This window comes from Glandiceps talaboti, chromosome 19 (genome assembly GCF_964340395.1).
Source record: "Glandiceps talaboti chromosome 19, keGlaTala1.1, whole genome shotgun sequence".
Lineage (NCBI taxonomy): Eukaryota > Metazoa > Hemichordata > Enteropneusta > Spengelidae > Glandiceps > Glandiceps talaboti.
In genome coordinates, this window is record NC_135567.1 from 4797529 (window position 1) to 4814847 (window position 17319).

At 35.0% G+C, this 17319-nt stretch overlaps 1 long non-coding RNA gene across 4 annotated transcripts; it reads right to left on the minus strand.

Moving 5' to 3' along the window:
• Positions 1-4249: 4249 nt before the first annotated feature.
• LOC144449970 (uncharacterized) lies at positions 4250-10600 on the minus strand. Of its 4 annotated transcripts, none has more exons than XR_013482202.1 (5): positions 10399-10600; positions 8608-8666; positions 8148-8269; positions 7742-7828; positions 4250-5819 (listed from the first exon to the last, which is right to left on the minus strand). It is a non-coding gene; the product is annotated as an uncharacterized LOC144449970 (long non-coding RNA). The 4 variants fall into 4 exon arrangements; XR_013482204.1 differs by having other exon boundaries at positions 8560-8666; XR_013482201.1 differs by lacking the exons at positions 4250-5819; positions 7742-7828 and having other exon boundaries at positions 8147-8269.
• Between the last annotated feature and the right edge of the window lie 6719 nt (positions 10601-17319).

Genomic DNA, 17319 nt, shown 5'->3' on the forward strand with positions numbered 1-17319 from the left:
TTGAACCTTATCAGTTCAGTTGTGCTAAAAGATCTAATGAGTGTTCTTTAGCACTTGAACAGATTGTTTTAAATTTCAATCAATCATTCTCTTTTTTTCAGTTGGTCAAGAAGTAACAAAGAGAATTGAATTCAAAGGAAGACATAAATTTTTGGGAAGAGGTTGGCTCAGATAGGATGTCAAAAGGAGAAGGCAAGACCTGTGGTGTCAGTATCATCAATGTGTATTAATCACGATGGAGAATCTACCTGTAGGTGTTTGTTAAATTAACCAAAACTTTGGATGAAAGACTTAATAAAAAGGACTATAATAATAAATCACAACAGACACAATTGTTGAAAGGTTTGTCGTCTCTGACAGAGTGTGAACTAAAAGTGTTGACTAGGACTACATGAAAGATATCGTATCCCTGTATTGACAGATAATACTAATACCTACATCCTAAGAACACAACAGGTTGAATATACCATACTGGACTGTTCTAATTTAATTTGTTTCATCAGTGGGTTAGTCTAGTTCCTATACAGTATCTTTATGATTTATACCTTCACTCACAGTATAGTGAAGGCTCTGACGAAAGATGTTAATTATGGCTCAACCCCATTGTGAGTAAATCATGAACAGCACATACCACTAGTAATAAAGGGTTGTCATCACTGCTCATTAAATATTAATTTGATACAGCTTTTTTACAATGTCCAATGTCCAACCAGGACTCCACCGCCAGTAGAATTTAAACTAAATCACTTGGGGACTCAACAACATAATCATGTTTATATGAACGCTGTATGAGGGAGCACAGGAATGTGTGCTGATTAAGGGACTTTGACCAGACTGTGGTTAGGGTTAGAAACCATAGTTTGGCATCCAGACTATCAGTGGGTTTGACTCCACAAATTTCCTTTCAATTAATTTTGCTTTTTAATACTATTTACAATTGGATCTAATTATTAATATCATCCATATCCAGTGTAAAATAACACCACTTTAATTGTAAGGTTAGCATGTGGACCTTCTAACTGTAGTCCATTTGTAAACAATGTTGTCACAGCTAACAGTGTAATGAGGCTGTCCCAACTGTAATTATCAATAACTGTAATTCATGACAATTGAACCTTTTACTTCACACTGACAACACTATTTACAGACTTATTGCATTTAGACATACCTCACTGGGATGCTAATTAAAATAGAATAATGTAACTGGTGCATTTGTACACTTGATATGGGATGTCATAAACGATTGTGACTAGCAGTGAACAACTTTGGTCTGATGTTAAGTTTTGTAATTTCTGAAAATATTGGAAATTAAAGACAAGTCGCATAGAAGTCATGTTGAGATTGTAGGAACATACAAAATTGTTTCATCATTATTTGGGGGAAAATATTGTTTATTGAAGTTAGCCAAAGTTAAACTTATTGAATTATAGGTTGTTCATTAAACTGACATTGATCTTTTGGCTTCTAAGAATATCTATATCTTAAAGGTATATTATCTGCAACGGGGACTATTTTTTTGGGTAATTTCTTTCATTGAAAAATACGTTAAAACTAAACTGTAAATGGTCCAATCCATCTAATTAGAAAATTTACCTGTCTACTGGTCGTCAATATTACTCCAAAGTGACATACGGGAGCTGTAAAACATTCGGCCGGTTTACTTCTTTTCAAACCGCCCGCCATACTTGTTGACATCGATAGAGGCAAGTCATGTGATAGTGATGTCATCATTACGCGATATATTGAGCGAGCGTGCCAGCACGAGATGTCAACAATGACATGCACAGCGCTAGGGTCACACGGGCGGAACGCGTGGGATAGCCAAGCCAAGTGGTTTTGGGACTGATTTAGTGCTGAAATATGTATTACAATGGCATGGATAAGCGACGGCGATGCTCTGGAATACGATGTAAGTATAAACCACATTAATTTTGCGTTTTGTAAGAGTCTAAACGCCGGTGTCACGCCGATTGCAGTTAGTGAGTGACAAGGCGTTCCGTAGCTGCAATAATTGCAGCGTTTGGTGTGACATGAGGGATGTTTCATCTGTTTGTGTGCCTTTTCGTGTTACAATGTTTAACCCGAATAAACACCGGAACACAAAAAGGCACAAAAACAGACGAAAAAGCCCCCAAAAATCGCAGCAAACACTACAATTATTGCAGCTAGGCGATCAATGAAGTTTGATACACACCGTGTCTTTTTAGTGGTCTGAGGTGTAGTCGGACCAAACAGTGAGATACAATTACTAGCAGAACTATGAACACTTGACGCCGGAGAGTGAAGATATTACTAACAGATCGATAGAAATAAGGGCTGAACTAAATACTTATTAATCCATGTGAAAACACATTTGCAGTCCATGAACTGCATACAATATTACATGTAGATGCCTCGAACACAACAACGCGTACTGCATGTCGAGATGTACCAATGTAGAAGTACTGAATACCATTGGTGTATTATCCCCCGGACGCGAACTAAATTTCAGTGAACAATATTTCGAATGAAAACACCAAAAAGAAAACAAAATGGCCTGGAACATGTGCACTGCAGATTTCTTTCATGATTATTTCAGAAGAAATACATATTCCGTCAAATTTCCATATTATACATGTTATGAATTCAAAAAATATGTGTACAGTCTAGTAAACTTTCTAAAGACTTATTTACTATACATATAATTTTTTGCAGTTGGATTACTAATTATTCAATATGTCATTCATTATTTATATCAATCATTTAGTCATATCTTCAGATCTTTACTGTCCAGCATCAATTGCTCCTGAGGGGTATCAGCAGATTGTTTTTTGTTTGTTTGTTTGTTGTTGTTGTTGTTTTTTTGTTTTTTTTTGGGGGGGGGCGTATTAGAAAATGGGGACATGATAAAATTGGTGAATGTGCTTTTTTTTTGAAAATTGAGATCGGCTGATTGGGAGGGAGCTAAAGTTTAACCCCAAGAGTCATTTACTAAGTGCATTTCCAACATTTCTTGTGGCTTCACCATAATAAGTTCTAAAACCTATTTTGAATTATCATGAGTTGGGCAACTCCCGAGAATGTGTTTGTTTATGCCCTAAATCTCTTCATGGGAATTGAAGACAATATTGATAATATACTATGGCTTTCAGTAATGTGTATGGTTTGAAATTTTAGCCTCAACAGCATGGCTTCTAGCATGTCACGTCATCATTTTTAAAAGAATGCTCACCATGGGAGGAGGACACTAACATTCATGGTGATGCTGTTTCTCGCCCAAATCAAGACTGTGATGGAAAGCCCTGTCGGCTAATTAACTCCAAGTACATGTATATGTTATAGTCCAGTGCCAGATCTCTCCCTGTAAAGGCCATTACTAAATTTATTGATTTCAAATGTGTACCTTCATTACCCTAATAGTTGTTGAGAATTTACCAATGAAAGTGATTCCATTGTTACACCGATTATTCTGCTGAAAACCTTTCAGCAAAATATGCTAAAATATTTTTATAAAGTGGAAATACATTGCATATGTATGTTTGTAGTATAATGCTAAGCCTCTCCAAGACACACAGACTTTTGATATAACCTTTAGTTTCCATTATAAAATAACAATCTCCACTTTCATGTTACTTTTACAAGGATGATACTAAGAAAGGGGTGGGACACTGTCTGATTCTGATTTCACTGTATTTAACATGTGTCAAAGTGGAATCTGAAGTTGTATAACACTACAAGTATTATTGAATGTCATATGTGTCATGGGGAAAATACTGTCCAGTGGTACATGTAACTCAAGTCAGTTTCTTTGCCATGCAGGGTAACTTACCTATTCTACACTGCTATTGACTTTATCTGTACATCTGTCATATTCATGATTTATTGTACATTCCAGCTGTCACTACCAAGGTACATATAGCACATACATGTAGGAGTAGTATTAAAGTTAAAGTAGAAGTACTTGGTAGATTTAGTTCGATTGTACAGAATGTGGTATAGGCATTGCAGATAGGGACTGACAAATAAAGATAGAGAGTGAGTAGAATATTTGAAAGTAGCTCTCAAGCTGAGGTTTACAGTAAGAACAGAAAGGACAAGTCACACTACATGCCAATTATAGAAATAAATAAATTCCTCTTGTTTTAATCAAATTATGGCATCACTAAATACTAGCATGAAAATAGTGTTGATATATGATCATGTTTTTACTCTTTCAGACTCAAATAAATAATCTCAGTGGAGAAATTACAGTCTCTGGATAAGATGGCGAGAAAGATTGATAGCCAGCGACCGAGCCAGGTCTAATGTTCAACCATGACGTCATACTTGTTGCAACATAACCTGGATGTTATTACCCTGCATGAATACAAAGTCCCATACTTGGTATGTCATCATGTTTCATTATCTTGTTGAATGCTGTCCACAATTGTAAATATTAGTCATGAAATGTTTTTTCCCCAGTGTATTAATAGGCAATGTAATACAGCAATTACCATTGTGTGTTAGATCACTTGCTGATGCATGCATAACATCCCACTCAAACTGGCTTTATTACAAGCATGTTAGCAAGGGTAAACAAAAAACATTAAAATCTTGGTCCAAATATAGAAACCAACTAGTACTACAGATACAACCTGTTATACTTCTGCAATAGTCAGTGGAACCATAAGTGAACCGAAGTGGGCCTTCAAACATCTGTAATTTGTTAACATATTCATAATAATCTATGAGACTGGTCTGGCAATATGCTGATGCTGTGAGCCTTTCAATCTATATCGATTTACTTGGTGGGCTTTAAACCCAAGCTTTACAATGCCAAATCAATGGATGGTGAAACATGGTATATTTATGTCACTGAGTCTTCAAAACATAAATAGGAGAGTGAGTATTACTTGTTACTACCATAAAAGCTACTTTGTTGTGGGTAACAGGAATGCAATTATACAGAGGATCAGTATCTAGAATCATATATTATTCTAAAATCACATCAGCTCAGCACACATCATCTTTGACCTTTCATAAAAATAAACATTCTCACATAGGTTGAGAATAACCATCACTGGGCATTGAGTTTATGACTATGATGAAATCATGAAACACTGGCAATGTACAAATCTAATTTTTCTGTTCTTTCACCAGATGTCATTGTGCTTGCCTTGACAAGAGTTCACAGATGAGACATACTGATGGTACCACACAAAGACATTGCTTCATATAGCCAATTTACCATTTGGCAGCTTAGTTGTCCAAAATCTGGGACAGACGAGTCATCCCAAATTGCTGGGTGTATGCATTTGGGGATAACAGCCCTGATCCATTTGGTCAATACCCTGAAAGGATACCGAGAAGGCTCGCCGAGATTGTTATTGATCGATGATACAAAGATTGATTGAATACAGTTGACTTTGCGCCTTCTTCAATGAGACAACTTTGATTTACAAATTTGAGTTTGTGATGGACAAGCAAACAGTTTACTATGTACTACTTTTCTAAGATATATAAACAAACTGATAAGAGTGTCATGATAAACAACATTTGAGTGCTGGTCTTGTATGTGATTTTGTTGTGTAACAAATTTTATCTTTGCACAAGTCTTTCCTTATTTCACTTTATACAAGGAAAGACCATTCATTAGTGGTCATATTCAATCTTCTAGAATTTTCTTTTGTACGATAGAAGCTTTAGGTGATGGGGATGTTGACAGTCACTTTGGGTCTTTTACTACCAGTTCCATCTCCCTTTACATTCCTTGTCTGTCCACCAGCTTTTTTTCCTGATAAAACTGATCTTTCAGATGTCATAGTCATACAGACGTCTTCTGTTCTAGTCTTGCCAAACAGCTACAGTTACAATAAAAAGAAAGAAATTATTACTGTTGTTGTGATATCTGATTACTTATCACTAAGACAATATAGCACCCCAAATCAACCCATCATATATCTATACATATATATATCCATCCATACATACATTTGTACATACATACATATATACATACACAGCTAGCCATGTATACACATATATCTATCCATGCAACCATCTATCCATATATCGAGCCATGTATGTGCAAATATTATACATAGGGGTGCAAAAGTAATGGGTATAACATCTATATATTACGTGTATGGTTGTGTATATGTGTGTGTACACTGTATACATTTTGATTGTCCAGTCAACATACACCATACATTCACACACACACCACAGGCATGCATGTATGTATAGAGACATACAAAAGATGTACATGTGTGTATGTATAATGTGCATGTAACTTTTGTATGGTAAATTCACAGACTCGCATAGGAATACATGTATATATAAATATGCATGTGTATGGATTGATCAAATTATGAACGTCTTTGTCTTTATCATGCAGTGTTTATGCTAATATTGGGGAACCTTGGTAAAAGAAAGTGGTATAAATGGCTTTGTTTCCATGTAGAGTCTATGGTAATTTTGTTTTGAACAAAGGTGAAATGAGATGGGAACCCTGTTTGATTTTACCTACTTACCGCCCTGAGCAAAAACACTTCATGTATGTATGCATGTCTGTATAGTATATACTAGTAGTATGTTTGTACGTATGTGTAAAAACTTGTATTTTATTATACATATTGACTTTACACCATATATGCCCATACAAACAGTGATAACACACATACATCCATACATATGATATGTACATAGTGCCTACACATGATACATACATAACGACATGTACATGTGTTTGTCATGTATGTATGTATGTACATTTTTGTATGCATGTATGCATGTATGTATGTATGTATATATGTATGTATGTATGTACGCACGTACGTACGTACGTACGTACATACGTACATATCATTGAGTATGTATGTGTAAACATTATGCATACATGTGTACAAACTGTATGTGTATGTGCAGTTATGTATACATGCTGGTATGCTACAGACACATGGGCATACATGTATACATAAATATGGATGTAAATGGAATCATGTATCTGTATGTCTCTGCATGCATACATACATACATAATATCTATGGTATGCATGTCTGTATAGTATATAGTATGTTTGTACACACGTGTACAAACTTGTATTATATTATACATATTGACTTTACACCATATATGCCCATACAAACAGTGATACCACACATACATCCATACATATGATATGTACATAGTGCCTACACATGATACATACATAACGACATGTACATGTGTTTGTCATGTATGTTTGTCATGTATGTATGTATGTATGTACGTATGTACGTACATACGTACATATCATTGAGTATGTATGTGTAAACATTATGCATACATGTGTACAAACCGTATGTGTATGTACAGTTATGTATACATGCTGGTATGCTACAGACACATGGGCATACATGTATACATAAATATGGATGTAAATGGAATCATGTATCTGTATGTCTTTCTGTATGTCTCTGCATGCATACATGCGTACGTACGTACGTACGTACGTACGTACGTACATACATACATACATACACTTATATATACACATAGCATATGGCATACATATGAACATACACTAAACATATATATGCAGACATACTCACATATTATACGTATAACATACATTGACTTGGACACCAGACATGAATGTATACACACAAATATGACAACATGCATGCATGCAAACATATATACTTTATGTTGTACAATTATGAACTATTTCTATAACTTGTACATATTCAAAAACATGACAGTAAACAAGAATCTGTATGTAGATTTGTGTTATTTTACTTACATGCTATTTCAGTTCACCCTTCTTATTCGCATGACTTTCCCTGTCGTGGCAATTAGGGCTACCAATATGTCTCCCTTTCCACTTTTCCTGGTCAAAGTGAAAGCAAGATCAATAAAATTCAATGAAATATTGCATCAATGGTAATGTCCTTTACCACACAATTCAATACTTACTATGGAAAATTGGACATCTTTAACACCAGTTTGTGTCTGAGGTCAATACTAAGAAAGGTATTGAACATATGTACAAATAATTCAATGAACAATTTTATCCCAGTCTGTATTTAGAAGTTGTAAGGATTTACTTTTATGTTTGAAAGTGGAGTACGGTAAAGAAATTATTAGTTGCATATGTGAAAAGAAAACCATTAAACTTCGAAGCAAAATGTATTTATAATATTACCTACTGTCATTCTTTTTGATCACCACCGCCACCACCCTCTCCAGCTCTTTCACCTCCATCATCACCAGTTGTGATTCCTTCAACTCCCAAGACAGTTGTTGATGTAGTACTCTCACCTCTCAGACACTAAAATGTACACAAGAATTGATAACACATTATATATGGATATTAATATCTGGTGTGGTAGAAACAGTAATATACCTCATTACATACGATTACATGTGACATTGTACACCATAATTACACACAGACACGCACACACACACACACACATGACGTGTCGACACACAACTACTAGTCATCATTACTGTGAATGCAGTGAATTTTTTTTTTAAAAATATCAATTTATATTTTCCCTCTTTTCACATCCAAGGACAGTAGAAATCATACAGATACTAATTTTCCAGATGCATTACCTGAATTTGGATTCCATTGAAATCTCAGTTACATTCAATTTCCCTTACTTTACTTGAAACAATTTCTTGCTGAGTTACAGTTGATGGAAGACATGTACCAGCAGCTCCTATTTTGAAACAAACAAATGGTGGACATTCTTAGTATACAAATGTACATAACATGTTATTTTAAAATACAATACCAAAATTAGGGAAATCCACTTGCATCTATCACATGCTGTCCTGTGATGTCTAAACACAAAGTATAATTGACTTCACCGTTGGCTTGATAGTGTCATATTTTATAGAGCAATAATGAGTTTGTTGTGTATTGTCCTTACCAGTACTGAAAACAAGTGAGGGGCTGCAAGTACCATGTAGCCCCTCACCAGTTTTTAGTACTGTCTTATGTCGAGCACCCTTATACATTAGACTGTACACTGTAATTTATTAAAAGGAGGCTCTTACCCGAATAGATTCAGATGAAAATTCTGAGCATACAAAAGTGAATTTAATGTCATGTTACATCATGTATGTATTGGATGTTTAGACCAGTTGTCAAATATGTGTAATATAGAACTGATTGATTGATTGAAGAAAATATTCTGTAGATAATTTTTCAACCATATGTAGAAAGAATAGATCCATGAGCTATAGTATAGGCAAACTTGATAATTATGAATCAATTTGAAATGGAAATAGAGTGCATTTGTTTTATTTTGTGTTCAACTTCTTATTTCTATTACTTTTCCAAAGCTTTTTTATATTTCCGGGGTTTTCACTCAAAATTAATTGCAATAATTGTAACACTGGGTTTTTATTTTCCGCCTTGATTTAAAAAAAAAAAGCCGATCTGCATACAAAGTTCAGTTATTATGACATTGCCTGCCCACAAACATTTGTTTCCCGAGTTATGTCTCAGAATATTTCTATCAGAATACAATAAAATGTCGATAATACATGTATCATTGATATTGACATATTTAGCCAACTATATATGAAAGGGGTAAAATTACACTTGTTTCTGTGATCGCGTAGGTCCACTCACCGCGAAAGAAAAAAATTCTCTGCTCCAATTCTGCGTCAGAAATCGGTCTATATCTTTGGAAGTCATGGTCCGATTGTATCAACGACACGATTTATCGGAAGATTATTAAATTTGGGAACTAGGAAGGGACGGAAGGTAAAATGTTCGAAATGTTTGCCCACTACAACGGCCGGTTGAAAGTTCATGTTTATCATGTATGTACGGTAATGGTGGCTGCCTTTCATACCTTGGGTCTTCTTTCGCAGCGAGTGATCTGAACCTGCGCGATCACAGAAACAAGTGTGATTTACCCCTTTCATATATAGATGGCTAAAAACGTCAATATTACGATACTCCCGACATTTTATTGTATTCTGATAGAAATATTGAGACATAACTTGGGAAACAAATGCCTATGTGCCTGCCCCCCAAAATCTGACATTTCCAAACTTGAATATAATTACGGGACCCCTTCATGACCCAAAAGATGTCTCAAACTACCTCAATGCTGTCAAAATGATAAAGTAACTCTGTGTATACTAACATTTTGAAAGAGACAGCGAGAGCACGCTACAAATTTTAGCAACGCGACATGTCACAACTGACCGCCATGGTCTTACTTTAGTCTGTAGGTACGGTTACCCGTTTCAACATTTCGTGAATACATCGCTATTTTGACTGTTTTGAATGGCTTAAAGATACTTTTCAATATTTCTTAGTTCTTGTATGAAAAAATTATGAAAACACTCAAAAATCGAAACTAACGCTACAGCAAATTTTCAGTCAAAACAACAACATACAGCTGTGATCATTCTAACTCTGTGAAAACTTACCTGCCGATCAGGGGATTTTGCTACCGTCCTTGCGATCTCGACTGTTTCCTTCCAACGATGTTTCTCCCCTCGAATATTAATTTTCCCCTCGTTTTCCCGAATCCGAGCACGTTTCTTTCCAGTTAGCTTTAGCCGCGCCGTGGCATCGCACATTGCTAAGCCATGTCACGTCCAGTCATCAACAAATTTCAACTCTCCTTTGACAACAACATAACTCGCGGAGAAATAGAGCATGTGCAGTCTACTTTGATATCGCACTGACGTCATAGGTCGTTTAAAGGTCGATGTATTCTTGCGCGGCATTTGAATGTTTACAATTTTAAAAGCAACGTAGTTAATATTCTTTAATAATCATTTTATATATTTATGGAAGGTTGTTTGGCTTTGAACACGAGGTCATTCTACATGCTATGCCATGTGTAAAAGTAAAATCATATTGAAAAAAAGAATAAAAATAGTAAAAAAATAGTCCCCGTTGCAGATAATATACCTTTAACATGTATTCAAATTGTAATGATGACAACATGAATAGCAAATGTGGATAACAATCTGAGGCTACGTTTTCCCTGTGAATGGACTAGGAAAGCTGAGTAAATGGCAAAAATACAGACTTGTGCTGTTCTGTTTGCTGAGAATGTGTGGGTTTTGAAATCATTACACAAAAAATCTAGAATATAACCTTGGTAGAAAAATATATAACAATAACTTGTTAATTCCATTGTCACTTGTAGTATTACAAATATTATAATATTGATATGTGTAAAACAAACAGTCTTTAAACTCAGCTAACCCCTGTTTATCAGAAATAATTGCACACAGGAATCATTGAGTTTTATTGTAACACACCATATAACTATGTGCCAATCATTCAGTTTAGGGAGGTTATAATATTTGTGATAGCAGATTCCCCTGCTCCACCCACAAAAGACACATTTTTATGCTCTAATTTGCATATCACTGATAAAATCAGCATATCATCAGTACTTCTAAATCTAAACACTCCTAAGTGCGTTCCCACCAGACCTAATTTGCATATCACTGATAGGACCATCACTTCATCAGCAATTCTTAAATTAACACCCCTAATCTTACTCCTATCACATTACAGGTTAATCTGCTCAGTAGTTTTGGTATTATAGATTTTTGATATATAGATTTTTGACTCAAACCACACATCTCTGATGCAATCATTTTCATTTGAACAATTTTCCACCTACATGCCCTATGGTATGTCCCATCAAATATGAAGGCAATCAATCTTTCAAAAAATCTTTATTATGAGTTGTCTGTATTACCTCTTTTTTGACTTATAGAATCAATATATTGTTTTAACCATGGTGACTGGTTGAATTCTAATACTTTATGAACATTCTTAACATTTAAACCTAGATTGGTATATAACTGTATATAGATATCTAAAGTGTAAAACATTCATTTTTATCCCCTCAGTAGTAATGTATGTATCTTGAATTTTGTACAAACCTACATTGGTATCTATAACTATAGATTTCTATATACCAAACTGTTCCCATTTTACTTCTGTAAGACCCACTCCTCTCCTCACAACTGACAATTCATTTACTATATGCCATATGGTTGTCAATGTCAGCAGTGATTTGATGACATGGTCTGATATTATGATACCAAACCCAACACCTAAGCCATTAATTTATGGCAACACTGGACTGTTCATTACCATGGTTACACGGATGATATAGTAAAAGTGAACTTGTTTTGATCATTTCATAACCATAGCTTATAACAATGTAAAGTACAGTGTCTACAATCAAAATAATATTAATTTAATTTTTGAGTGGTCACTAAGTGTCAACCTACAGGTTATTTCACAAGTAGTTTGCATATGATGTGGAGTGATAGGATGCCAAAATCACAAAATAATGATTTTGATTTTTAAAACTATATACAATGGAATCCAGTTGTCCTGAAACACAACATTCTGTCTTGACAAAATATTATTCCTATTGCTACATTTTACTGTCAGTCACAGCAAAAATCCTACCAACATTACTACTTGTGGTACATTTCTTTCTATGAGATACCAGTATTTAAGCAGATCATCACCAACTAAGTATATATTGTTACTCCATGTATGTTGACAATCTAAGACATTGGTAACCTATGCAAAAACATCTAGCAATGTTGATAACACTTTCGTTCACTACATTGTAGATGATGACATGTAGTAATTCTAGTATAAATGTTGACATCCTAGATGATAAATTTGTAGCATAGTAAGATTTTGTGTTGAACCACACATTGTTCTGTTTTAGGTTAACTGGTTTCTATTGTAACTTAAGACATTGTACAATTTTGATGAATGTCTTTGTCAGAACATATAACTGATGACATTCAGTTCACAATTCTAAAATTTGTCTACAAAACAAGTGTAAATTGTGTATCCTCACTCACTACCTCTCCATGTTATTAATGATGTGTCATTAACATATGTTCCCTCACAACACTTTTTGACATCAGGATTTACCTAAAGCAAATGTACAGTTAGTTCCCCTCATGTTTGCTGCTGACAACTGTATGGCATATAGTAAATGAATTGTCAGTTGTGAGGAGAGATTTGGGTCTTACAGAAGTGGCTGGCTTGGAATCTACAAGTTGTAGGTTCGAGCCCCATCACTGCCGTTCAATTTGAGTTGACCGATCATATAACCCAATTTGATCACTATGGCTGTGGCTGTTTGACATACTAGGTTGGGAATACCATCACTAAATAAAACATAGGAAACCAGAAGTACACACAGTTACATGTACTACAATGTAAACATAACACACTAAGATGGATTGAGCTACTTAACTGCAAGTAATGCATTAGAAATCGGGTTACGTGATTGGTCCATTCAAAGTGAGTGACGGGAGTTATGGACATCTAACAAATTTTTTCAATGCAAGATGGTAAGGCTTAGTAATCATCAGAATTGATGCCTTCCCGTTGACTATGATGTCAATTGCACCTGGTAAATATATGAGTTCTAAGCATGTTTGTTCTAGAAAGATGTATTTTTACTGATCAGAAGTCATATTAGCACCTGTTTCACAACTTGAAAATATACTACTCGCATTTGGTAGGAATCATTGACATCCTGGGGGGGGGGGGGGAGAGTTATGTACAATTGTGACCATTTTGAATAGAGGAAAACTTATAGTATTAGTAATTCTTGTAGTTGATAATGATTTGCAATTGTGTTGATGCTTTTCAGAATTTATTTATTTATAGTTTGTTTGTCTTGTTTGTTTGTTTTTGTAAATATAACTAACTAAGCCTGAGTGCCTTGTGATTGTGGTTACCGGAGGTAACGTTACAGTAACGGTTCCGTTACAGTGGGTGGGGGCAGGGTCGGGAGATTTTTTGTCAAACCCCAATTTATTTTAAGTACCCCCCCCCCCCTTGCCATAGCCCAAAATGTTGATTTAGTATATTTTTGTTTCTGTATGAGTGTCTAGTTGAGGTTTTCCATTGTTTTCCAAATGTGTTGTTTATTTCTTCAGATGTACAGCCATTACAGATTGGAAGAACAGTTTTAGTTTTATTTTGTTTTGTTTTTAAAGTTTTTGGCAGTTTCAATTGTTCACTATTTCTCATGAGACTTCACAGTTTTTGCAACTTTATTTTTTTTTCTTGAATAGGTAAAAAAAAGTTTAGGTTCTGCAGTGAAAGCTAGGTGGGGGGTTGGGTAACCGGAACCAAACAATTATTTTTATTTGGCCTCATCCTCATGTACATCCTGTACTACACAATGCATATATTACAAATCTATCTGTGTAAGACTGAGACAGTGAGAATGAAATGAAACAATCCAGTAGTAGTAGTAACAGAATGACATTACATACCACACCTCAAGAAGTGTTTTTCTAAAGAACTACTGATATATACTCAGGTATTTTATTGAGGGTTCCAATCAAGATATCATAATTTTACTAGATTAAGGCCCCTGGTTTCCAGCAAAATGAATTTACATGATACTAGCGATATGCAACTCTATGAAATTTTACTATATTAAGACCTCAATTACTGGGGTTTCCATCAAAAATAATGTACACAATCCTAGTATGCAACTCTATGTAAATTTTACCAGATGTCCCCCATCTTGTTTATGCACATTTGCTGCATAGAGATTTGGTTATCTTTTCGCTACGTTACTTGACTGTCTGGAAACCATGGTAACAAAAATGGGGAAATGTCACAAAACTGGCAGAGTTTTCCATATATTTTACCATGGCAATATATTCGTTGGCGAGTGTATGTCAATTACAGCAACCATGCTTTGTTTTGTGATGTTTTCCACCTGACCAACCAACCAACCAACCAACCAACCAACCAACCATTCCTGCCATATCTCACATCACTCATCTTAATTCATACCCTGCTGTATATAGGTTACATAGGTTGACAGCCCCCTGCATAAATACTATGATGAATACAAGACAGTGCCAACATGTTCTCCTGAATGGCTAGTAGATGGCTTTACAAACTATCAATACCTGTTTGGGGGCCAGCGACCAATTTTACAGGTCACCTATACTTTTCATTGCTTCCCAAGGGAATAGAAAAATTATTCCATGTATAATAACTAACAAATGATAGATTAAGTTATAATTAATTTCGAAAAATCTGTATGTATGTATGTCTATTTGACCTTTCACCTAACATCTCATTTGACCTTTGACCTTATCAGTTCTGTGTTTAGTACATGAGTGTGAAGCTACCATCATATCCATATTCATCTTCACTTTCAAAACTTGACCTCTACTCTCAATGTGAATATGATGATAGCTTCACACGTTCATCATCATAATCGAAGTCTTCCGAATGGGTACGAATGTGCGTTCAGCAAATCACATAAATCCTTCATTGAAAGTTTGAAATCACGTGATTGTAGGTATTTTTCACTTGATTCGCGTGGATTTGCATTCTCTCTTTTTATTTTTGCCAGAGTATCCAATTTGCACCATGAATTATTGTTGTCATATAAAAAACTAATTTGGATGTTTAGTATGCCTTTCCCATATCTTTTCAAATGAAATATCAATATTTGGGTGTACAAAAAACCTGTATGGGTAATGTAATAAAAATAAGTAGTTGACTCGCTCACTGGATCTACACTCTTATACACATACACACAGTGACATTTCCTCCAAAGTCTGCCCCGAGATCAAATACATATGACATTACAAAGACTGATTAATACAGCCTGGCTGGCTGTGTTTTGATTTCCTGCAGTGTCGCTATCTTTGAAACATAACAAACCCCACTGGTGAAATTTACACAAAATAGTCACTGTGTTATCAAGACCGCAATTATCACAATGTATGTACCGGTAGTTCCCTTGATCGGGGACGATCAATGTAATCGATTGTAAACAATAATGGTCCATTACAATAATTCATGGTGCAAATTGGATACAAGTTACATCAAATTAGTCAATCTCAAGTTTAAACAATCTCTACTAACCAATCCTATATTTTCCAAATTCATCAATCAAATGAAGGTCAATATCAAATTCACCCCAATATATATGGAATGTAGTAAAACCTATATAAACCTTCATTTCTGTGTGATCTGTAGGAGTTTTGTTAGATGTCAATAAAGTATGAATAGCTACCTTTCTAGTACTTGGTTATACAGCATCATTCCTTTTCTGAACCTGTTTCTAGACAATTCCCTTACCCCATAGTAAGCTGACCCTGAATATGCCATTGCTACAAAAATTATGACAAACTATATAATTTGCTATCTGATTTACTATCTGATGTCTGCAGTAGTTTATAGCAAAAAACTTATGTGAGTGTTTTGATAAAAGTGTAAAATTGAGATGACCTTGTAATCAGACTATGACCTTGACCTTGGATTTAAACGACCTTGTGATAAGTGATTTGCTTGTACTCTAAAACCTATATATGGACACTTCCATCATATCTATAGCAATTCGGAACCATGAGATATTCAGTATTTACATATTTTGGTATAATCACAGATCTCGATACCAGCTGTCTTGGGAACAGAATTTTGTTACGAACGAAGCCAAAATACACTTTTGCTGCAAAAGACTATAATATAATTTGCTATTTGAGACGGATTTGCAGCCTGACACATTATGTCTTGGTGGTAGTTAGGGAAAACACCTGTGAATATTGACAGCAGTTGTCTTGGTAACAGCTTTCTGTTACAAACAACTTCATATATTTTTTTTTTCACATTTTTCGGAAAGATTTTATGTTTGGCTATTTTCTTGACTGTCTTACAGCTTTACAAGTCATATCTGATGGAAGTATACAGAAAAGTATCGATGAATGTTTCGATAAATTTGACAAATTGAGTTGACCTTGAAGTTTGACTATGGCCCTGAGCTTGAATCGACAAGGTCATGTAATCATCGAGTTCCCTGTCCCCTAAAATATATATACACAATTCCTCATTTGCACAGATGAATAAATGTGGATATCTAAGGGAGTGGTCAATTTGACGGGGGGGGGGGGGGGTTCAGAATGCTGTCATTACACTAAGGCTAGAATTATTTTCTTTTTGTCTGTTATTCTTGGATGGAATTATTCATTACTTGAGGTTACATAAGGGGAGGGTCCAATATTTAGAAGGGGCCTCCAGAGTGATGGCACTGCAATATGGCAAGCATAGCTTTCTTTCTTTCTTTCTTTCTTTCAGTCTTTCTACTATTACTGGATGTACTGATGTAAACATTTCGGTACATAACGGAATAACACTTTTTTGGCAGTCATTACACTATTGAAAGAATTATTTTCTTGGATGGAAAGATTTATAACTTTAGATCACATAAGGGGAGTGTCAAATTTTAATGGGGGAGGGGGAGGGGGTAAGAGTTTTCATTTCAATGTCTTACCATAATATGTTTTATTTTTTGTGATTTTTAG